Genomic DNA, 24,881 nt, shown 5'->3' with positions numbered 1-24,881 from the left:
GACGTAAACGGTAGAATTAATAAGAGAATGATATTTAAAGTGTCCGCTAGTACGCTACACCCGTCCGAATGAAAAACGGTATGCGCGCGCACTTTGGTTAGAATCATTGAATTAAATAAACAAAAAATATTGTATTAAAATAAAATGATAAATATTTTAAATTAAGTTTTGTATGTGTAAGCCGTGTATCAGAAAAAAGCCGCGTGACTGGAAAGTCCTATAACTGTGTTATCAGTTGTTTTTTTTTTAATATAATAAGCGTTAAATGTACTTTTTCAAAACTTAAAAATTCTTTTTTTATTGCACTCAGTACTGGTATTATTTCACCAAGGTTAAGAGAATTATTTCATGGAATTAACACTAAATTCTGTGTAACAAAAAATGCGTGTAATATCTGTCATAAATGTTTGAGTATAACATAAATTCTAAAAACAATAAATTCATAATTTAAAAATTTTAAGGTGATTAGCGTAATTAATTTAATTACATCAAAGATAAATTACATCGACCTACCGGTAATTAAAAATACAGTATTACAGACTTACAAAAAAGATTGTTTTATAGAGGCTTTATTTTAGCTCGCAAAAAGAACAGTTTAAAATATTGGTTTTCATTTATCTATTTTTTTTTTAATTTTAATTTTTTAAGTAGCAATAAATCCGCTTAATGATAAGAGGATTAAAATTTGTAATCCAGTGGTAGATTACCTATCGTATTTTCTTCAGGAATACATATACTAAAAGTGGGTTGAGATGTCGTTAGTACTTTACAAAACCGAAAAATAAATCTAGTTTTAGTAGGTAGTAAAATAAAAAAAATATATCTTTATTTTTAATTTTATCGCATATACACACTAAATTGAGGAAAATACAAATTCATTTCTGCTTTAAATTAGAATTTCACGATCCGAAGTTAATTTATCTAAACATCTTTCTTTTTTCTTTCTCAATGATTGCATCTACTTTGTGAATATAAATTACGAGTTCTGTGCAGGTTAAGCTTAAGGGTGAGGGCTGCTACCTTATTGGCTCTAAGCTGGCAGGGTTTCAATTTGAGGGTTTATTCCCCAAGGCCCATCCTTTTTGTCGACCTTTGGGATTTCGTTACTTCTGTTGAGACCGATGACCGGATTTCAACTATAACCCTGTTAATCTGGGTATTTAACGACTAATATATGACACCTGATGAAATCAGGTGTAATTTACGTAGCAAGAATTATGAAATATTGTAATATAATCAACTTTTTAAACTTTCATTTAAAGTTATTTTTACTTTTTTATTTTCCAATTACGGCTAATAATTACGAATCTTTCTTATTTCACACCATCAAGACGTTATGCGTTTAGTTCGTTTAGATTATAATTGAACTAGAGAATTATGCATGAAGTACGTGATTTAAAGGCTAGAATAAAGAGTATTTGGAACATATATGTAGTATATATCGGGTATATATTACAATAAAACTATTTCAAGCAAAATCAAGTTAATTAGTGTAAATGGGAAGAAACCTCTAATAGTTGACATTTTATAGATAACCCTCTTAAAAGACCAAAGTAACAATAATTAAAAGTTCGGATGATGGTAGCGAGTTTATTGAATTCCACAAATGACCATTGAAGTAGCCCCTATTTTATTAGAGTTCGTTTAAGGGCCAGAAGCTATTTAGTCGAAATCCCGGGTGTGTGTGCAATATGGTCACACACATACAATTTTACTTCTGTTGTTTCATAACATCTCATAAAACTAATGAGAAATTCTACAGCGATTACAGTTGAGTTATGGTTACTAGTTGTTGAGACTATATTAAGAATAATTTACTTTCCAAATTTTTTTTTCAATCATAATTAGATTTTATTTTATTACCTTCAAAAGTTCGCATAATATTTTTTTATTTCTTCTTCGGAAAATTTATTTAACTTATATTACTCATGTTAAACCTATTGAAATAAAGATGTTTTGGCAGTGAGTCATTTAAAATATAAAAATTGGTGATAAAATAGAAATGTATTCTAAAACTAGCCAGGTCAATATTTTTTTCCTGTTTAGCCTCCGGAATTACCGTCAGGTATTACTTCAGAGGATGATATGCATACGTGTAAATAAAGTGTAATATTGTACCGTCTCAGGTCGACCATTTCTGACATGTGTCGTTAATTGAAACCCAACCACCAAAGAACACCGGTATCCGCGATCTTGGGAATGCACAACTACACTGTTACAGTGTATTATTAAGTTTTTCCGTAATAATAAGTTACAGCTCTTATGAAATGAAATCTTGTTTTATTTTCTAACCTCTTTTAATTTCTATTCGTATTCAGTTTAATAAAATTATTTTTTCTCACTTTCTTAGTATTACTTCTTAATTGTACGATAAATTCTTCTTTTACTCATTATTTATTTCTTCGGGAGTAACAGTTATTTGGATGAGTGTAGTACAGTATTTGTTGAGTACATGCAAAAGTTTACATGAAACAATTCATACGGTCCTTCCTTACTTTGTGGAGAATGATGCTCACAGACATGAATTTCAGACTGCGAATTTCGCAATTTGTCTTAAAAATTTAGGACCAAATATAAACGAATTTGTCTTAAAAGTTCAGTTTTATAGACATTACATCTAAAATGAATACATTAACTTTGGTTCCAATACTCATGTTCTGAATGTTTAACTAAATCCCTCTTCCATTCTTCAAAAGTTCTTTCAGATGGTTGTAAAGTTTTGACAGTCCACGGCTTTGGATTACTCTCTCTCCCTCCCTCTCTCTCTCTCTTTACTTCGATTATTGGAGATAAAACCTTCACCCTTTGTCACTGATAAATCGCCAGATTAAATGAACTGAATTGTGAATAGCTATTTCAAAATTAAAGAAACTTTTTTTTGTAACATTAATTTCTTCACAGTTATTTAGAAGTGTTGAAAATTTTACTTGTTAAATTGATTGCTTTTTATTTTTCAATAAAACAGAATAGGTTTTAACAATCAGAATGTAGTTTTTATTTTACACTAGATAAATAGTAGTTATGTGAAAATATTTTTGCAGCACTCAAATATATCATCAGCAATTTAAATCTCTATCCTTGTCAAATACTCCAGATTGATCTTGGTTCTCAAATTAATGTACATATATAAATTGGTACTGAAATTGGAATGTTTCACAAAAAAAAAAAAATAAATAAATAAAAATAATTTTGTCAGTTGTCTATTAAACTATTAAACTTCTTGATACTGGAATAAGATATTACTAACACTAATTAATTTTCTTTATTGATTTCAGTATCTTTAATGAGGTATGTTATAATTGTTATTGGTATTTTAATTTTTTTGTACGTTTACGTCCCTTTTTCTATGATAAATTATTATTTGCTTCTCTAGATAGTCATATATACAGAATAAAAACGTTACATCATTTTAGTTCGTTGCGCCAAGTTAGTTGTGAAGCGTTGACAAGGTTAACAAAAGTGTGAGACATTCGTGAGGCGTTGAGGGCTTCTGAAACTTAATTTTCGCTAGAGACCGAGTTGCTTGAGGGTGTAAGTTGTAAGATACTATGTGAGGGGGTTAAAAAAGAAAGAAGATGGATGACCCACTCACAAGATATAGGAGGAAAAACACCTACCATCAATGTTCCCAAAGAGGGTGTAAACATTTCTGTGCTTACACAAAATGCTCTCTCAAACACAACCATGCACACCAATATACAAGCTACGCTAAAGGAAGTTTATAAAAATAAACCAGAACTCAACAAAATAAATATATTTTCACTTCCCTGATTTATTAACACTATTTCGAATAATTATATTAGTAAAGTATAAGTTTTGCGTAATAAATTTTCAGTTCAAAAATTGAAAGTAATTTTTGTTAAATCAACGTTTACTTGAGAATACACATATACACAGCCAATATATAAACAAACAAACAAACAAACAAACAAACAAACAAACAAACAAACAAACAAACAAACAAACAAACAAACAAACAAACAAACAAACAAACAAACAAACAAACAAACAAACAAACAAACAAACAAACAAACAAACAAACAAACAAACAAACAAACAAACAAACAAACAAACAAACAAACAAACAAACAAACAAACAAACAAACAAACAAACAAACAAACAAACAAACAAACAAACAAACAAACAAACAAACAAACAAACAAACAAACAAACAAACAAACAAACAAACAAACAAACAAACAAACAAACAAACAAACAAACAAACAAACAAACAAACAAACAAACAAACAAACAAACAAACAAACAAACAAACAAACAAACAAACAAACAAACAAACAAACAAACAAACAAACAAACAAACAAACAAACAAACAAACAAACAAACAAACAAACAAACAAACAAACAAACAAACAAACAAACAAACAAACAAACAAACAAACAAACAAACAAACAAACAAACAAACAAACAAACAAACAAACAAACAAACAAACAAACAAACAAACAAACAAACAAACAAACAAACAAACAAACAAACAAACAAACAAACAAACAAACAAACAAACAAACAAACAAACAAACAAACAAACAAACAAACAAACAAACAAACAAACAAACAAACAAACAAACAAACAAACAAACAAACAAACAAACAAACAAACAAACAAACAAACAAACAAACAAACAAACACACACACACACACACACACACACACACACACACACACACACACACACACACACACACACACACACACACAAATTTATCGAATCAATTATTTATCATCATCTATTATAACAGTTAGATTGTAGTATTTTGTTTTGGTTACCAGTAAAAACTACATTTATGCATTGTTTATGTGATTTCACGAGCACACAGTTCTACGCTTTACTTATTAATAACTAATAGGTAATTAATTGGCTTACAGTAGCTCATAATATGATCAAATTTCAAACCCCACTAATTTAAACTGTGATAAATTTTATGATTTTCTCCGAATATTTCTGACTAATATATAAGCAATTCCTCTAACTACTTATTTTTACTTTTTAATGTGAAATAAAGATCAGCATTCTAAACAATTCAGCATAATCAATTACCTAAATCAGCAAAGTAATTTTAAATTATCTATATTTTCCATGTAAATATAATTAGTTATTCCAGGTGAATATTTTTTTAATGAGTATGTATTCTCACCTTCAAATATTAAATAGTATAAAAATTTAAATTAAATTTTCACAAGCCAGGATAACTAAGATTTAAAAAAGTACTAATTAATTGTGTACTGTTAATTCGCTAAATATCTCTCTATTAACTACTTTTTTATTTATTTTGTTCTGCTAATACTTTTATTTCTTTTCTGCGATCAATTTATTTAATTAACTTTGTATGCTATGATGCTTTAAATGTTAAAAGCATGAATATTATTATGATGTTTTAGGGATGACCAAATTATAAAACTACAATACTGGAAATTACGAAGTTTTCAAAAATTTTTGAAATTTTTTTAACCTAATTTCTGTTGAGTATAAAAACAATATGTCTATATTTGGGTTTATTATTCATTTTATATTGATGTCTACTATACTTAAGACATTTTATTTGATTGACAAAACAGCACCAACCCGATATTATCGGGTTGGCGCTGGATATCTGTGTCAATTGGCGAAACCAGGCCTAATGGATAATAGTTGAGAATTTCATTTTCGCTTTCCCGCGTTCTTATTTTGTAATCGTTAAGTTTTTGTTTTTGGTTTGTTTAAATGTAATTGAGAGTTGAACTCAATTATTTTACCTTCGGGTTGGTAGTGGATTTCAGTTCCTTTCCTTATTTTGTTTGAGACTAACGTAACATGTGTTTTGATTTTAGTTTTGTTGGTTTTTCGGGGTAATAGTACTACGATGGTAATGACACATGTGGCATTCACATCTGTGGCATCCTGACTGAGGCAAGAACAAGGCTGAGAGATGCCTTTTGCCGAGGTTTTGAAGATGGCGTGGGGTAAAGTTCATTATTGCTAGGTCTAGAGGGGGTGGCGTGGCGACTGCAACTGTCACATGGTGAGTGTCTTTCTCTAAGTGATCATGATGTACTATGTAGACCATACTTTCTCACTGCTGTGATTTTTGCAAAATATTTCAGGTATAAGAGGCACTAGTCAGATTTCTCTGAGAATAATAATAATATTCATTATAAGTCTAGTTTCTACGGTGATAAGAGTGAAGGTGACACTTTTGAGGCTGAATATGAACTGCAATTTGGTGTCCATAGCATGCTGATAAGGAAAAGTAAATTTGGCTAAAAGGTGCAACAAGAAACTAATTTTCTTCTTAATTTCCATAGTAAGTCTGACAAGGGAACCTGTTTTTTATGAACGAAAGCAAAACTAAAATTTTAAGCAACCTAAAATTTCAAAACTAACCTAAAAACTCTACGTAGACACCATTGTAAATATAAAGTAAGAAGAATAATTTATTTTCTTGATTTCGTCAAAACCGTAAAAGAGAATAAGTATATTTTAACTTAATGTGTACAGAAAATCCACTATTATGTACCCGTGCTGTATGTTTATCCATACAGCACGTATAGTGTAAGCTTTCTTATGCCTTAGTCTCCAACCGACAAGTACAATGACAACTCAGTTCGATAACACCTTGAACATGTTAATGACTACTAACCACACTTATTGACAAATTCTATATAAACCATAAAACAAAATTAAAAACATATCTAGTGGTAAAAAATAACCAAATAAACAACAGCAATTTTATTATACTTCCAAGAAAGAAAGTTATTACGCCACTTTCATCAGAATACAAACAAAAAATATAAGCTCATAGCAATGTAACAAAGCAACCCGGAAGTGCATAAATTAAACTGTTTTAACGTCAGTGACAACGTTAAAAAATAATATTCGAACGCATTTTCATCAAAGATACGAGAAAGAATACATATTGGAACTTCACATAACAAAATCACCATTGCAGTCGCTTAATAGAAACAGAACATCCATAAAAAGACAAACAAAACAATTGAATAATCAGTAACTACGCATCTAAACTCCATCATTGTTATTAAGAAATTATAATTTTGTTATTATCTAAACGTGTTGAATATTTTTGGATAGTAACAAAAAAAAATGTTAACATACTTCAACGGTACTGAACACACTAAATTTGACAAAAAAGCAAAATAAACTAAGAAACACAACATAGGGGTGTTGCATACTAAAGTGTTTTCCTAATATTTTTTTAAGTCGGGTGCTATTAACAATAGCGCCATCGGTAACTGGCCGGAGTTGCATACTTAGCTACGAAAAGAACGTTAAAACTTAGAGAAAGTAGAAAAAGAACAAACAACATTTTCTTGCATTTTGAAAGCGAATCACTAATATTTTATAATAAGTTATTTTATATTAAGAACATGAAAACGTTTTGGTTCTAAAAGTGATGGGAATTACGTATATTCCTAATTTACATTTTTAACATCAGTACGATTAAATAAATATAGATTTCTTAATAGTACAATATTTATACATTGAAATAATTATCTGGAATCTTTAAGTGACAAGATTAAATCATTCAAAACTTATCCAGACATTGTCTCATCATAACAGATTTATATTTAAGATTAAAATTATTTTTTCTTAAAGCGGATAACAAAGAGTAACTTTCAGACATACCCACTAAACTAATTTACAAAGCATTATAGTGTCATCTAATTTATTTGTCATACAAATAGTGTTTAGTTAATCAAAGTTAGTTAATATTCAATTTTTGTGTAGATTATAATACGTATATATTATATAGATACTGCATGTAATGAATATCAATAACGAGAATTCATGGATTATATAAAGTTACGAAATTCGATTTGGAGATTATATTATTTGGTATCCCTAAGCTATTTGTAAGAACAAGAAATATATTGTTCATATTGTAGATAAACTATCTTAAATTCATATCGATTTCTAATATTTGAGACGGTATAAATTTACTACATGTAACAAGAAACCCAAATAAACTATATTATGAAAAATAAATTTCTCCCTGAAGAAAAATAACTCTGGCTCTCACAGCGATTGCGGACCCACATCGAATACTGATAATGGATTTTAGAAAAAGTATATTTTGGAGTCTGAGACAAGAGCCCGGGGCACTTATCCTTAGGGTTCAAATAATCCGTAGATAAGATAAAAACCATCAGCTCCTTTTCTATCTCCAACGTCTACCCACCGCCTCATCCTTGTCTAATTCACTCCGCTTTATTGGGTTTGTCCGATTTTTTCTACCCAACCCTTATTCAATTAAAAGGAAATGCTACTTACTGACGGGCTTAATGGCCCTCCGTAAAGATTTTCTGCCGTAGAAGAGGAATACTGTTCCTTTTTTTTATTGCTAAGACATTTCTGTCCCCTAGGAAGGATTTACGAATGTCTTCATTAAAAAGAGGAAAAAGGATTTCTTGGATAGACTGTAAAGTAGTTGTTAATTAAATTATAATTAATTAATTTAAATTAAAATGGATTATTTTGAAATTATAATGTAACCTGAGCTCCTTAATGTTATCTTTTTACTCGATAATTACAATCTCTAAATCTGTTAAATGTAATCTAAATTAGAGGATTTTCAAGGTGAAATAAATTGATAAAAAAGTACGATCATGTAATTATTGAATCTTCTAAAAGGATTATTAAAATACTAATCCTCGATATAAAAGCAGAAATTGCTCTGCTCTTATCTTTATCAGCTTATATTTACATAAAGAAAAATTTTCTTTGAGTTGAAAACACAATAAATTGATTCTTTTTTTAATCGATTAAATATCCACTAAGCTTTGATTTTCTTAAAACTTTCACTAAAATTAATTAAATTTTAATAAAAATCTAATTTATTCTAGTAGGCAACATGTATTATTTACAACTAATTTATAAATATACATGAGTTCATGTAAAAAATTATGTTCTAGCAAGTTTCATTGTATGAAATAACCAGTTCAGTAATGTGGCATGACAATTTTTATGGATTTTCTGTAAACTCCTCAACACTAGGAATTTTATATATATATATATATATATATATATATATATATATATATAAACAAAAAAAAGGCTTCTATAAGCCTGGTAGTTCTAAAAAATCAAAAAGTCCAAAAAGTCTAAAAAAAACCTACACGTCTACAATTGATTATTGTTTCCTATATAAATTATGAAGGAATGAATGCTTATTTTATTAAATTAAAGGGATAACTTACTTTAAATCAACAGTTACCAATTAATAATTAATAAAAGCTTTTTAAATTACATCAGATTGCCTAATAATGATTAATGATAAGAAAATGGCAACACCAAGCGATATCGTTATGAAGTATTTGATAAAATTTTCTCCATATCTGTTCACTTACTTGACGTTATTGAAATCACACTAATATTAATTAAATGCAAATTAATAGAAAAATAAGATGACAAATTTTAAGGGAAAAACATTTTTTGAATCGTTTGGAAAGGAAACATTAGGAAACATTTTAAAAATCCATTTTTTTAAATTAAGTAAATATTCTGCAGTCAACGCTGAAACAAATCATTAAAGAAAATAATTCCTAATGGAATTTTTGTAGATGTTTGAGATAAAGTTTAATTTTTAAAGAATGCCAATAACCTAAATTTTACCGGGGTATTATTTCTTCCCTGTTTTTAAAATGCGACAAAAAATTATAACTTAAATCATTATAATTTATCTAAGGAATTAAAAATAAACCAATAACTATAAACAATCGTACTGAAGAGTCAATGAAATATCCGAAAATGTAATAAATTCGAAAGCATATCTATGTAATGAATAATTTAAGTTGTTTAAAAAATAATAATAAAATGTAACTGATATCCTCCTCTATGAATCATGAGACCTTGCCGTTGGTGAGGGGGCTTGAGTGCTCAGGGAAAGAACAATTTAGATTCGGAGTAACAGTACAAGGTGAAAAGATAAAGATGCTATGATTTGCTGATGATATAGTAATTCTATCCGAGAGTAAAAAGGATTTATAAGAAACAATGAACGGCATAGATGAAGTCCTACGCAAGAACTATCGCATGAAAATAAACAAGAACAAAAGAACAGTAATGAAATGTAGTAGAAATAACAAAGAGGGACCACTGAATGTGAAAATAGGAGGAGAAAAGATTATGGAGGTAGAAGAATTTTGTTATTTGGGAAGTAGAATTACTAAAGATTGACGAAGCAGGAGCGATACAAAATGCCGAATAGCACAAGCTAAACGAGCCTTCAGTAAGAAATATAATTTGTTTACATCAAAAATGAATTTAAATGTCAGGAAAAGATTTTTGAAAGTGTATGTTTGGAGTGTCGCTTTATATCGAAGTGAAACTTGGACAATCGGAGTATCTGAGAAGAAAAGATTAGAAGCTTTTGAAATGTGGTGCTATAGGAGAATGTTAAAAATCAGATGGGTGGATAAAGTGACAAATGAAGAGGTATTGCGGCAAATAGATGAAGAAAGAAGCATTTGGAAAAATATAGTTAAAAGAAGAGACAGACTTATAGGCCACATACTAAGGCATCCTGGAATAGTCGCTTAAATATTGGAAGGACAGGTAGAAGGAAAAAATTGTGTAGGCAGGCCACGTTTGGAATATGTAAAACAAATTGTTAGGGATGTAGGATGTAGAGGCTATACTGAAATGAAACGACTAGAACTAGATAGGGAATCTTGGAGAGCTGCATCAAACCAGTCAAGTGACTGATGACAAAAAAAAAACTGATATACGAAAAAATAGTTTTGAACAAGATGCTGTTATTAACAAAACAAAAAATTAAGCACTCAATGATTATTTTATTTATTACATATTTATTCTGTATAAAATATTTTATTTCATTTATTTACAGTAGTAAATCAAATAGAGTTTATTTCTAAATTTCCATAAGATTTTAAAAGAAAGTTCCATTAAATAAAATTAAATTTAGTCTTTCAGCGCCACTTTTAAAGCAGAATATTTTTTAATTATTGCCCGCATTATTGGACTTTATTTTGAATTTAAAAAGATAATGTAACTTTGACGCAGAATAACTTCAGAAGGTTCGATCTGAAAATCGAACCTTGGGTTAGGCCCAAGTTTAGAGTAGGGAAATATGAAAAAAATATATATATATTTAATAAGAATTTGTAAGACAAAATTTTCTGTCAAAGTCAGAAAAAGGTTGAATAATTTTTAAATAAACACAACTAAACATTAATCATGTAGACTTGTTTGAATAAGATAATTCATGTCATACGCAAAATAAACATAAAAGTAGACCCCCGTGACCGGCTTAAGTTCTAATGAATTTAAATTACTGGATAGAGTAGTGGCACGCAGAAGAGTAAAATTTAAATTATGATACATGTACAAAGTATAGTATTACATAATTTATTATCAAATTAAACAGGCTAATAATAATATTATGAAAAAAAGATGTGCCGAAACAACTTTTATTTCTGAAACAATATTACATGGGAAGTAATTTTTTTTTTTTTAAATTACTGCAGAGTTAAATTAAAAATATAAGTTTCTTGTGTGGCCTACAGAAAAGTTCTGACAATTAATACGATATGTATTGTTGAAATAATAAGTAAAGTTAACGGTAAGAAAGCATTTATGTTATATAATAGGTTATTAAAAGATCTTGTTAAGATAATATTAAGAGAAGATAAAAACACTAGCTAAAACAAAGAGCGAAGCTGAAATTTTTTTAAACTTTTATTTGCATTAACATTCAATTAACTTAAAAAAATTACGTCTGAAAGTCAGTCCATAAAGATAAATAGCCTGCAGATATTTGGTTTGTTGATAATGTTGCTGTTATTAAAAAAACATATTTCTATTTTACATAAAAATAGGATGAAAATTTATAAAAATAGTATTTTATAAAAAATAGGTAACTTCTAATATTACAAAAAAATTTCTTGAAACGAATTAAATCCGAAAATTAATTAGAGTGCAACAAAAGTTATAAAATTGATAGAAATATCACAGGTGCATGGTTATAGAGGTAAAAAAATGCTATATAAGAAAACATATTACATAATATAAAAAAAAACAATAGGGATTTCAAAATATATTTTATTTTTATAAGCAAAGACAGTTTCTTACGTAAAAGAATTCTAATAGCATTGAACACAAGAATGTGAAAGATTGAAAAGAAATTTTAAGGATATATTGACTGAAGTACATTTTATTATAGTGAAACATGAACGAAAAAAATAAGAAAGACAAATACAGAAATAAAACTAGCACATATAGCGTGCTAGTGGAGAAGAATAGTGAACTTAAGATATTTGGAACGAGAAAGCTTAAAGAAAAATGTTTCAAGCAGATTCTCATAAAAAAAACTGATTATATGTTGGGGATCACATTTTAACATTTTTAGGAGTTGTTAGTTTATTTTATTTATTTCATAACTCAACATATGAATTTACATATTTTGAAAACCTTCCAGTATATGAATAACTGGGAGATATAACAAACAATACGTGTTATAAACCCAGTATATAACATCTATGACATGTGAAATAGATATAAAAATACAGTGTGTATAAAAGGTATAACCCGATTTCAAACAGATAAATGTAATTTTATAATAAAAATATGTTAAAATTATTACTATTCAAAAATTTTTTAAATTTTACATACCGATGTTTTATATGCCCTCCATCTGCATGGATAACATCAAGACGACAGCCGAATTCTTCCACAACGCGTTGCAGATAAAGATTTGTTACAGAAGTTACTGCAGTTGTGATCCTGATTTCCAGCTTACCAAATTTGTAGATAAGGGTAGAATATAAACGTTTTGTTTCGCATATCCTCACAAGAAAAAGCCATAAGGTTTAATGTCTGGGAGTCTCGGGGGCCAAGAGTGTAGCGCGAATTCTTGGGCTACGCTCAATCTATCTATCAAGTGTCGAGGTTAATTTTTATTTAGAAACCGATGAACTCGTTTGCCGATGTAGTGGGACTCCATCTAGCTGAAAGATGAATTCTTCAGAGAATTTAGTTTTGGAAAAGCCAGAACTGTAAAATCTCTAGATAAGAATGCTCTGTACTGTGTTTTCTTCAAAAAAGAAAGGGCGATATATTTTTATAAATAAACCGCAAAAAAAAAAACAGTAAGTTTTGGTGAATCTCGTTCCTGTAGTACAATCTCTTGCGGATTCTATAGTATATATGAATATTGTGGCGTGAAACTTTATCTTTAATGAAAGACAATTAAAGTGAAACTTTAATGAAATTTTGCTTCATCACCAAAAATTGGCCACGCTTAAGACCTATTGTCTTAAAAATTGACTAAGAGTATATAACGGGAATCTTTCACTTATATGAAGAGCTTTCACTGGTTGTAATCGATATAACCTGAAATGCGAGCTTCATCTTAACACATGCCAAACACTCAAATGAAGGATCGCAAGTTCTGGACTAGCGCGGCGAGTGGACTATCTCGTCAAGAGATTTTTCAAGAGGCTGAAAACCCTCTTGAATCCGTCAAACATTTTCCTCTGAAGTATCAATCTGTAATTTTTCCCTTACATAAACATCCCAAATCTTCAAATTCTTTAAACCACAATGTTCGTAGCAGATGGTGGATCTATCCTCAAACGTTGTCGAAACACACGCTGAACCGTTACTACGTATTCCGTCTTACCAAATTTTAGATAAAAAACGCTTTCTGTTGCATAGAATACATTTTGTTTAGGACTGATGTTAGTGTATGTTTGAACGCTATATTTCAATCTGGCGGCTGGTATCTAAAACTCTTGGACGCGCATTTTGAAATATGAAAAATTCATTCACTAACCATGCTTAGATCCACAGATGTATGGTTTAGAAATCAGGTTATTATTGTATTTAATACACGCTGTACATACATGAGTAAGTGAAAATTATAAAATAATGCATATGAAGCATAACCAAACCTTATAAATTAAAATATGCATCATATTAAACATGCAGAAATATGATTGTACATTTAACAGTTTATTAAAAGAAATGTATGTAGTAAAAAGTAATTAATAATCAACCTGATCTGATTAAAATCAATTATTATAAATTAAGAAAATTTACCCCTGGAGTAACTCACCCAATGTTAAATAACACTTTTCCAGGAGGAATTCATGAATACTTTTATGGAAGAGTTTAATGGAAGATTAATTCCCTTAGGAAGAGAGATCGTATGCTGTTCGAACGCAATCAATGTAAAGAAAATAAATTGAGAAAAAACTGTAGAAGATAATAAAATAGAATAATTTTAGTAATATATGATTAGTTTTCAAAAAAAAAAAAAATTAGCGATAATCAGCATAGGATAAAGATCTGCATTAAATTAGTCAAACGATAGCAAATTTGTCTGGTTAAGCACAATGTAATATGTATCACTCATTAGATGGTAGACTTTCTCACAATGTTTACATCAATTTGTACTTCAGGAAATAATTATGTTATTTTGCGCACTTAACAAAGCATGTAAATTTTAATTACTTAATAATATTTGTTTTCTTATATTATGCGATACATATTTGTGATTCATTACTTTATTTCAGGAACTAAAAGAACATTTCTGGAAATAAATTCAAAATATTGAAGGGATAAAATTATATAATAAAAAAAAATCTTTTAGTAATATTTCTCAGTTGAAATGTTTTTGTTATGTAAACTTAAGTTTAAATCATAAACTATGAAGTGGTGGTTTATGTTGAAAAAAAGCTACTTTCTATAAAAAGAGTAAAAGAAAAAAAATAAACGATGAAAAGAAGTAAAAAACAAAAAAAAAACAAATTGCGTCTTACTTTCCACACGAAAGTTCATTGTTTGAATATATTTTTGTTCTAAGAAGAATCATAAACCACCTCTACTCCGAGGTCTAAAAATATTTTTTTTTATTTAGTATTGCATAATAACTTTTATAGCATCAGTTTTCTAAACGTTACCATTGTTTACGACTTTACAGATATTTTAAATAAACTACATTAAATTTAAACACTGATCTATAAAACAAGGAATAAAATATTATAAAAAGTTTTTTCAGTAAGCCTTTACCTTCCAGATATTAATCATTATTCATCTAATTAAATTAATCTTACTGACCAATTAATTTTAAATTTACTGATACTTAAATATGAAAAGTATCAAAATCTTTGTTTTTGCTAAATTCACCCGCCTAGGGGATACGTTAGATGAATTTATCTCTCCCTCTCACTCATCCTCTCTGCGTGTGTGTGTGCGCGCGCGCGCGCGCGTGGTTCTTTTCTCTTTCTCTTTCATTTCTCTTCATCATTTTCTTCTTTCAATAATCTTTCATTCCTTATGAGGTGGCTTTCCTCCTTTCTTCCGACATTTGGATTCATTCTTTGGTGAGAAGTTTCCTTGAAATACGTTTTTCAGTGTCGTTCTGATCTATTGTCTGCCGGTAGTGTCATTTATTTGGATCTTCAGTTCTTTCATGTCTTCTTCAGCATATTCGAATCAGTCTGTGTTGTTTTTTTCTTTACATGAGAAAATCAAAAATCTGTTTAATCAGTCGTTTTTGGTTCTACGTTTTGATGTATCAGTAGAATCTGATTCTTCTTTTCCTCATCATGTCTGAGAGTTTTCGATTTTTTCTTGTATAATTCTTTGTTTCGTAACATATTTCTTTCGTCATTTTGGAATCTCGATCCGAGGATTTTTTATGATTTTTTTTTTGTTGTCTTTTCCAATTTTTCAATATACCGTTTGATATTTAATGTTAGCTTTTTTGCTCCGTATATAGCATCTGGTTTTATTATTGTATTGTAGTATCTTAATTTGGAGTTCCAGGAAAGTGAATTCTTGTTGTAGATGGTTTTGGCTCACAGGAATGGTAGTTACATCTTTTGCGTTTTGTTTTCTATCAGTTACTTTTCGGAAGCGTTCCAGTTTAATCGTTCTCCTTCCTTTTTCTTCTTTTTTTCTGTTTAGTCTCCGGAACCACCGTAAGGTATTAACTTCATACGATGAATGAGGATGACATGTATGAATGTAAATTAAGTATAGTTTTGTACAGTCTCAGGTTGACCATTCCTGAGATGAGTAGTTAATTGAAACCCAACCTCCAAAGTACAACGGTATCCACGATCAAATCTGTTTAAAGTAAGATTCAAATCTGTATAAAAGTAACCCTCCCTTTAGTAGGATTTGAATCTTAGGACTCTCGACTTCTAAATCAGCTGATTTGCAATGTCGAGTTCACCACTAGACCAAACCCGTGGGTTTTTATTCATTCTCCTAGATACTAGGAGTGGTCAACTTTTTTTAATCTTGTCACTGTTTATTTCAAATTATTGTGATTCATCTTTTATTTTGTGTTTTTTCAAAGGAAAGTTTTCAATTCGATCTTGGCCGTTTGAGTTTGAAATTCACGGATTTGCAGTTCGGTTTCTTTCTAGTTTTTGACCAGTAGACCGTTATCATCCGCGAAGACCAGGCAATACATTTCTAAGCTTTAGTTCCATGATTCTGCTGTCTTCTTTCAGTCTTCCGTTACATTCCTAAATTACGTTTTCTAGGTGGCAATTGAAGAGCAAGGGTGAAAGCCCAACCTAAAATTTTGGTTTCTAACAATTCGGAAATTTCAACCATTAATTTCACTTTGAAATAGATGTTTAATAGTGTGAATTTGATCAGATTTGTTGTCTAGTCAAATTATTTCAGCTTGAATATTATGGAAATCGTATCTATGTGTCGTACACATTTTTGCTAACTATGAATGTAATCACATTTTTTTTTGCTTGCGTGTCAACATTATATGTTTAAAATAAAATAAAATTACATAAATAACGCATGATTTTTAATCACATTCATTTTAGACTTTTAATGAAATAATAATAATAACAATAATAATAATAATAATAATAATAATAATAATAATAAATATATATATATTTTTTTTTTTTGAATATATATATGAACTAAAATAATAAGTATAACGAACAAGTCCTGGTTGTGAAAATAATGAATGACTCGCTTCAATAATGTACGTTACGCTTGATAATAACCCATTTTAAAATACAGCAGTGGTTTCGATAGATAGACAAATTAAGGTTAGTTTATTTTTAATTTGTTTCCAGACAAATGAAGAAGGATTTTTAAGATTAGGTTCGGAGTCATTAGATGGATGATCTAGATGAATGGATCATCATTCTTTAACCATAGTTGGAGAAGGGCCAGTACTTTTAAACAGTTGAAACCGTTGATACAAAGAATGAACTAAGATAAACGATTATTGAAATAAAATAATCAAGAGAAACTTAAGATAATATATAAGTCTAGAAGTAGATGTAGATTTAAATTTTTTAAATCATCACCATTAATTACAAAAGTATTAATATAAAAAGCTTAAAATAAATATAAATCAAAACAATACCTATGAAAAACGAAAATTCATAAAATAAAAAGGGCACTGATAAGTAAAAAAAGTGATTCAACTTTAGCAAGTGCACAAGTGGGAAGTGAAAGGATTGCTTATAATGTAGTTAATACATTAGTCAATAATAAACGAGATAAATGGCTGCAAAATATTTACATAACTACTGTGATTTTTTTTTTTTTTTGTGAACGCCTACTTTCGTCTCTACGTTTTTTCTGATTTCTACATTTTTCATAAGAATTCACAATTATGTGTAACAAGTCTATTACTTTTTATTTTAAAATTTTCAGTGTTCTAAGATGAGTTTTTATATGGAGAATAATTTTATGTAGCTTAGCTTCTTTTGTACTGGTTACAAAATTTCTTTTAATAAAATAATTACACAAAGAGTTCCGATGTAGACTATTATAGTAAAATTACTATCTAGTCACTGAGCAAAATATTTTATTCTATAATTACGAAGAAACCATTCTTCCAGATGATACTCTGGAAGCTGCGTTAATCAACTTCGTAAAGCTCTTCTGGAAGAATAATTTCTACAAAAAAAAAAAAAACAAATAATCAGTCGTTAATGATTTTTTAACATTTTTTAAAATGTTTTCACTTTCACTATGATGATTTAAGAATAGTAAAACAAAACAATAATTATTTTAAACGTCTGATGTATAAAATCTGTCAGTGGTGTATCAAAGAGAATGATTTTTCATTGTGCACACTGTAACATATAACGAAAGTAAAACACCTTTTCCATTCATAACCGTATATAAATATTTTACATTATTTCGATGAAAAGGGTTACTTCGATAATACATTTTTTATTGCAATAACCAGAATTTGAGAATGAACGTTTATAAACAATCAATCGAAAATGGAAGCAGAAACCCTGATAAAAAAGGGTCCATATATTCGCTTTAATTCGGAACAAAAACGAATAAATTAAAATTTTCACTTGTTAAAAAAAAATGATATTTTTAGTTTTTTAAGTACTATTTTGTATTGAATTTTTAGTCGTAATTATTCACATAGATTTTCTTCAAATTGTAGGTATATATAATTTTTTAGTAGGCGATTTACTTTGATTACCATTAAAAAATATATCATTATTTAGTTTACTGACAATAATAAATAGTAAATGCGTTTTTTTGCCCAATCCAAGTTTCATTTAAATATAGTACTGATTTTATGCTCATGAAATTGCTTAAAATAGGTAAAAAATATTAACATTCAGTAAGTACGGTAACAATTTACCATGGAAACAAATTTAATTCGGAAAATTAACGTTGATCTATGTTCTATTTCATAGAATTAGCGGTTAATCACAAGCAATTAGTTACCAAAATACATCAATAATTCATTTTAGTGTTACGCTAGATAATTATACACAAGATGGTTCAAAGACACGTAATGAATAATACTGTAAATAACTGAATCACTTCACTTATCCCTCTCCTCAGCGAGAACAAACCAAAATACATGCTCTTTCATCAGAATGTACCATAATAATCATCAAATAGCATTAATTCCTTATTTGAGTCTATATTTCTACATAAAACAACAAATTAGTTTTTATTATTATTATAAAACTAACTTGAGAAACAGGAAAGGTTATATTAATTCTTCTAACTAAATTTGCTTTGTCATTATTCTACCTGTAACAAATAATATAGAATTGTTTGTTTTTGTTAATTATTTATTTTGTGCAATCAGTATTGGTCTTTCACATGACTATTAAATTCATTTCAGATTTTCTAAAAAGTATAATTCCAGTAGAAACATATATATTTTGTTTCAAGCTGCTTTACAACTGCAACTGTATTTACGTAAAGTTTTGCCCAATTTAAGGCTAAACACTTTTTATACATCTTTTTATACATACTTTTTATACATACTTTACTTTTTATTAGAAATTCTTCAGATAAGTATTTAAATATCTACTTTGTAAAAAATCTTGCATGATTGAGAAAAGTGGTTGGGAATAGCAATTAACGAGAAAGGTAAGCAGTTATACAGCATGCTATGTACTTTTAATGAGCATAAACTGAAGTGATAGAATTAAAGTTACGACGATTTATGAAAGTTTCTGAACCTAGAGAACATCCTACAGGCTGTTCATTATGGTTGCTCGTTAAGTGTTTATCAGTTTTAATGAATCATTTTTCAATGGTACTTAAAAGAATAAACACAATTAAAAGTATTATAGTTAATATATTAAAAAATAAAACTTATACCAAGAACATCAATGTCTAATTCAGACCACAAAAGAATTTTTTTTTAAGGTAAGGAATAGATTATTGAAAATGTGAGGGAAGATCTTAAAGATTTACTAGCAGATAAAATAAAAGATAATGATTGAAGAATAAGAATAAAAAGAGCTACTGCTTCCATAATCGGCATATATACTCAATTATATACAAAAATAGTTTTTAGTTATTTGACTAATTGTTATGATAGGTACCATTATCATTCTATATTTATAAGTTCCTCTGATTGTGATCTAGTTACGGCCAAATGCGATTTCCGATATTTATATTTTTATATCCTTGCTATTAGACAGAACGATCAATGTGTAACAATTTTTCATAATTATTTTGGCGACGAAATTCCGGCCATTAAACTGTTGAGTAAAGCATTATTAGTATTCGCTCGTTGAGCATGGCGAGTGTTCTTTGTACGTAGTGTTATTTATTGCACACAATATATTTATTTGTATACTGCAATTAAAAATAATCGTATATATATTTTTTTAATCCCATAGAGGTATACAGTGGAAATGTTCCCTCAACAATCCTGTCAGTGATTTTCATATCGCTGGAAAAATTATTGCTTATTATATTACTAATACACTAAGTCTATTTTGCCCTGTCTAAACCTTCTGCATTAGTTAAAATACAATTCCGCTATTGAATTTATTTTAACTTTGACCTTATTACTTAAATTTAGTTGTACAATTAATTCAGCCTGTTAAATTCAGTACAAAAGTAACCTCAGTTGCGGAATGAAGTAAATCGTATTACAAAAAACTGAAGTAAATTATATTTGTTTAAATATCTTCCTTTTTCCTGTTTAGCCTCCGGGAATTACCGTCAGGTATTAATTCAGAGAATGAATGAGGATGATGTTATGAGTGTAAGTGTAGTGTAGACTAGTAGTCTCAGGTCGACCATTTTTGAGATGTGTGGTTAATTTTAACCCAATCAACAAATAACACGAGTATCTATGATCTAGTATTCAAATCCGTATAAAAATAACTGCCTTTACTTGTTTAAATACCTAATTTATTAATTTTTAATAATATCTGATTAAATGTCTTGAACGAAAAGAATAAGATAAGAGTAAGTTTCTTTTTTAATAAACTTAAATTCAATTAGGAATCTGTATATAATATATTGCAATCGGTTATCTGGAACCAACTCCACTTTTCTAATGAAAATAGTTTAATTTCACCATGCTTAATATGAATGTTTGGAATTTTCTGACTAACCAACACAATGCCATTGAGTTCCTACAATTACATGACATTTTACCGTGAACTCTACATGTCGCAAGGGGCACGTCATGCGTCATTTCGTAACTGACAAATGCTGTCGTTGACATTGCTTGACATTGAACAATTATGGGGATCGCCGAAACGGCGAATAAAAAGCACTGCTGGGGGACTGACAAGCACAGGTGGAATCCTGCTTTGCCAAATTCATGTGACGTCGCATAATAGCAAACGAGAACCCGCTGCAGAAAATACTTGATGCAATAGGAGACACTTGGCCGCCGGAAGTCGCCATGAAGCAATTAGTAAGTCAATTTTTTGTTATAATTTAGTTAAAATAATGCAATAATATGTAAATTAACAACGAATAAAAAAATTCGTTCGAAATAGCCATTGATTGGAATGGAACAAGATGTGGAGTTGATATTAGATACAGCTTAACGAAAAATAGGAATTTTATTTTATATTTTTAACATTTTTGTACAAATGTGTAGATTTTTTGTAAAAATCAATAGGCTGCTAATCTTCTTTCAGGATTCTTGCATTAAAGTTAATTTATAATTAAAAAAAAGGAACCATTCATTTCAGTGTTAGATAGCCTTGTATGTGGAAGCAATAAAAAACAGTTTAATTTAAATTAAAAAGGTGTTAAATTAAAAACGTTATACGTAAAAAACCACGTACATATATTTTATTCCGGGATAACTTTGTGTAAAGAATTCAACGCAATGCGCCAAAAACAAGTAATCTAATGAGAGATTTTTCCTAAAGTTAGTCCGATTCTGACGTAGCATAACGTTACTTACTAATACCAAGTAAATTCAAAACGGCTTAGAATGAAAGTATATGAAAGTATATTTCATTTCACTACCAAAAACTCCTAAGTAAAAACAAATGTTTACATTCATAATGAAATGTATACTGAAATATTTATTAAGAAAATATTTACAAGTACTATTATTAGGCTTATAGAAGAAAGTTTCACTGAATATTTTATATTTGAATAGTAAAAAATTATGACGAAATCTTATAAAGTCATTCTCATAATTAATTTAGTTTAGATATAACAAGGACAGTTAATATTTAATGAACGACGTTTTCTTTACGCACCAATAATTTAAGTTATGGCTTGGTTTATACTTCACTAATTTTTACCTTTATTTTAAGAAGATAGTTTACTAAAAGGCATACCAGTTGGTAAATAGTTTACTTTCAGAATTTCTATTCTTTTGTGTATTTTATCTCATACAAAATATCGTCAAAAACATTAATGTTTTTAGATATTTTCCTATTTAACGTTACTATTTCCTATTAAATTGTTTTATTTCTATTTTTTTCTCTCGATATCTTCTATGAATATATTTTTCTGTCAAAAATATGAATTTATGTTAAAAGAGTTAACTCTATTTAAACTGTAAATGAGTACATCTTGTTTAAAAACTTTGGAATTAGGAAGTAACTCCAATTTATATAGTGATATAAAAACACTAAAGTTAATTTTTATAGCTGAATATAACTTAAAACAATATTTACCATAATATAGAAAGTAGGATTTACTTTTGTGCCATGTAGAATGTAGATTGCTGCTGCCAACACATATATTTATTGTTACAGACAATCCATGAACTACGACTAAAGTATTCATAAGAAAAGGACATGAAAAAAATCATTCTATGAAACATCTGAGGCGAGTTTAGGAATATCATGAGGCAAGTACTGAAACTGGACGGACCTCATCGCTATTAAAAATAAAAATAAAAAAATAAAGAAAATTTTTATGAAAGAAGGTTTCTTACAATTCACCCGCAAGATAAAGCTCAACATCTTATTTTTCATGAACTTTAAGCCCGCAGTTATTGTTAAGCGTGACTTTACACAAATGTATGGTAGAGCAGCTGCAATATACCAGTTAATGACTGCACATCTTCAAAAGTTTAAGGAATGGAGGATCGCGTAGAAATATTAAATATCCTGGAAGGCTACAGTACTGAAGAATATTTCATACGTTTATTGCCGTTCTCCTAAATCCATCGTACATGATGTTACAAGGTAGTACATTTAGACGAATACAAACTAAACATAGAGTCCTAAATGATTGTTTAAATGTTATGCTAGACAAGATTTGCAATGATGAAAATTTCTTAAAAAGTATTACTTCATCGATCAAACGATCGCTGATTTGGCATGAACCTTGCCCAATTTGGTGTTCAGAGTGAATCAAATGAGACAGATGAATTTCTTTGAGACTTTCCAAAATGAGTCTCTGCTGGGGATTTTTTTTTAGAAAAATTATACGTTCGTTTTTCTTTGTACAGAAAAAGATGAACGCTACCAACCATCTAAACATATTTCAAAGTGTCTAGCAAATTAATGACATTGATGAGGCAACGGTTAGATTATTTACCTATAGGGTAGAGATCTTAAACTTACTGGGTTGGTCTAGTGGTGAACGCGTCTTCCCAAATCAGTTGATTTGGAAGTCGAGAGTTCATGCGTTACTTTTAGCAGACAGTTACTTTTATACGGATTTGAATACTAGATCGTGGATACCGGTGTTCTTTAGTGGTTTTTTCATTTTTCTTCTTCTCCCCTGGGCTGGATCCTGCAGTTAAGTATTACACAGCACAGAGGAGTGTCCTTTACTCTAACGCGCCTTCACGTCTCGGTCCGCTGGTCGGATCTCACTTTGCGCCCGCCTCAAACCCCCAGAGTAGGTTCCACCAGGCCCGGCTATGCAGTCCCTGGGTTCCCACTCCGGCAGCCGGGACTCGGTCAATATGCCAATGCCTCTAACGGGGACACCCCGAGTAAGGCATCCCCGCCGGGACTCGGTCTTTTTCGCTCCGAAGTGCGAGGTGCTTTGGTTTCAATTAACCACACATTTCAGGAATTGTCGAACTGGATTGTACAAGACTACACTTCATATAAACTCATATATATCATCCTCATTCATCCTCTGATGTAATACCTGAATGGCAATTCCCGGAGGCTTAACAGGAAAAAGAAAAAAAGGTACAGAACTTTACCTCGAAGGTTAGAAATGTATTCAACGAAATTTTTTTAATCTGTAGATTATTAATCTCCTGGATTGTAATTTTTCCATTCTATAGATAAAGATACTTGGTCAACATGAAGTTCAGATCAAACCCCGTTTGATTTTACTTCTTGGGCAAACTAAAGACAAGGTTTATTTTTGAATTTTTGTGATTTTGAATAACAGGGTGAAAGGATAGTGGAAGCTGTTGCTACGATCACACAACAAATGATCTACGATCGTAGATCGAAATAAAATAACATTTTCTTGTTTGTGTTACAATTGACTCCCATATAAAAGGTTATAAAAAAAAATAAAAGTTGTACTTTTTCTTTGTTTAAAAAGAATATAATCTTCTGGTTTTAACAAATAAAAACTGACCAAATACGAAATATTGAGCTTATTTATAAATCATATAGTGTAAATTAAAAACCTTTTTATTATTTATTAGTCTGATAAATTTATGGAAGGAGATTAGAATCTTTTACCTGTTTGCTAGAATCTTTTGTTTGTTTGTAATAAAATTTATTAAAAATTAAAACCAAAATAATTATATAAAATAAAAAAGTAAAATTTAACATCCAAAAGTAATATTTTCATTTAGTTAATATTAAAATATATAGTTATATATTATTTATTTATTTATTCACGAAGGGGCATCCAATTGTAGTAAAAACGGAGTATTTTTGGATAAGAAATGAATTTTGTAGCGTCTGGTAAATTCCAGCCTGTTTGGGATTAGGACCGGGAACCTTCCGGATGAACGGCAAAGACTCTACCACGCTATTACGAAGATCTGCATATTACAAAAATTAATCTTCTTTCATATTTCAAGAAAATCAGTTTTGAAAACCCGAAATAACAAGCTTTTATCGAGGTCTGAAATTATGTCATAAATAAAATACAAAAAACAATTGAATAAACATGTTATTCAGATCATTATATAATTAAAATCAAATTTGAATAAT

General features: G+C 29.2%; 1 long non-coding RNA gene across 1 annotated transcript in view; it reads left to right on the top strand.

Moving 5' to 3' along the window:
* Positions 1–21,105: 21,105 nt before the first annotated feature.
* LOC142320342 (uncharacterized) overlaps positions 21,106–24,881 on the top strand; it is a 74,271-nt gene continuing 70,495 nt past the window's right edge. Inside the window, exon 1 of the long non-coding RNA XR_012755351.1 lies at positions 21,106–21,184. This is a non-coding gene — a long non-coding RNA (uncharacterized LOC142320342). The remainder of the gene's footprint in view (positions 21,185–24,881) is intronic.

The sequence above is a fragment of the Lycorma delicatula genome, chromosome 2 (assembly GCF_047948215.1).
Source record: "Lycorma delicatula isolate Av1 chromosome 2, ASM4794821v1, whole genome shotgun sequence".
Lineage (NCBI taxonomy): Eukaryota > Metazoa > Arthropoda > Insecta > Hemiptera > Fulgoridae > Lycorma > Lycorma delicatula.
This window is presented reverse-complemented; position numbering and strand designations above follow the sequence as displayed.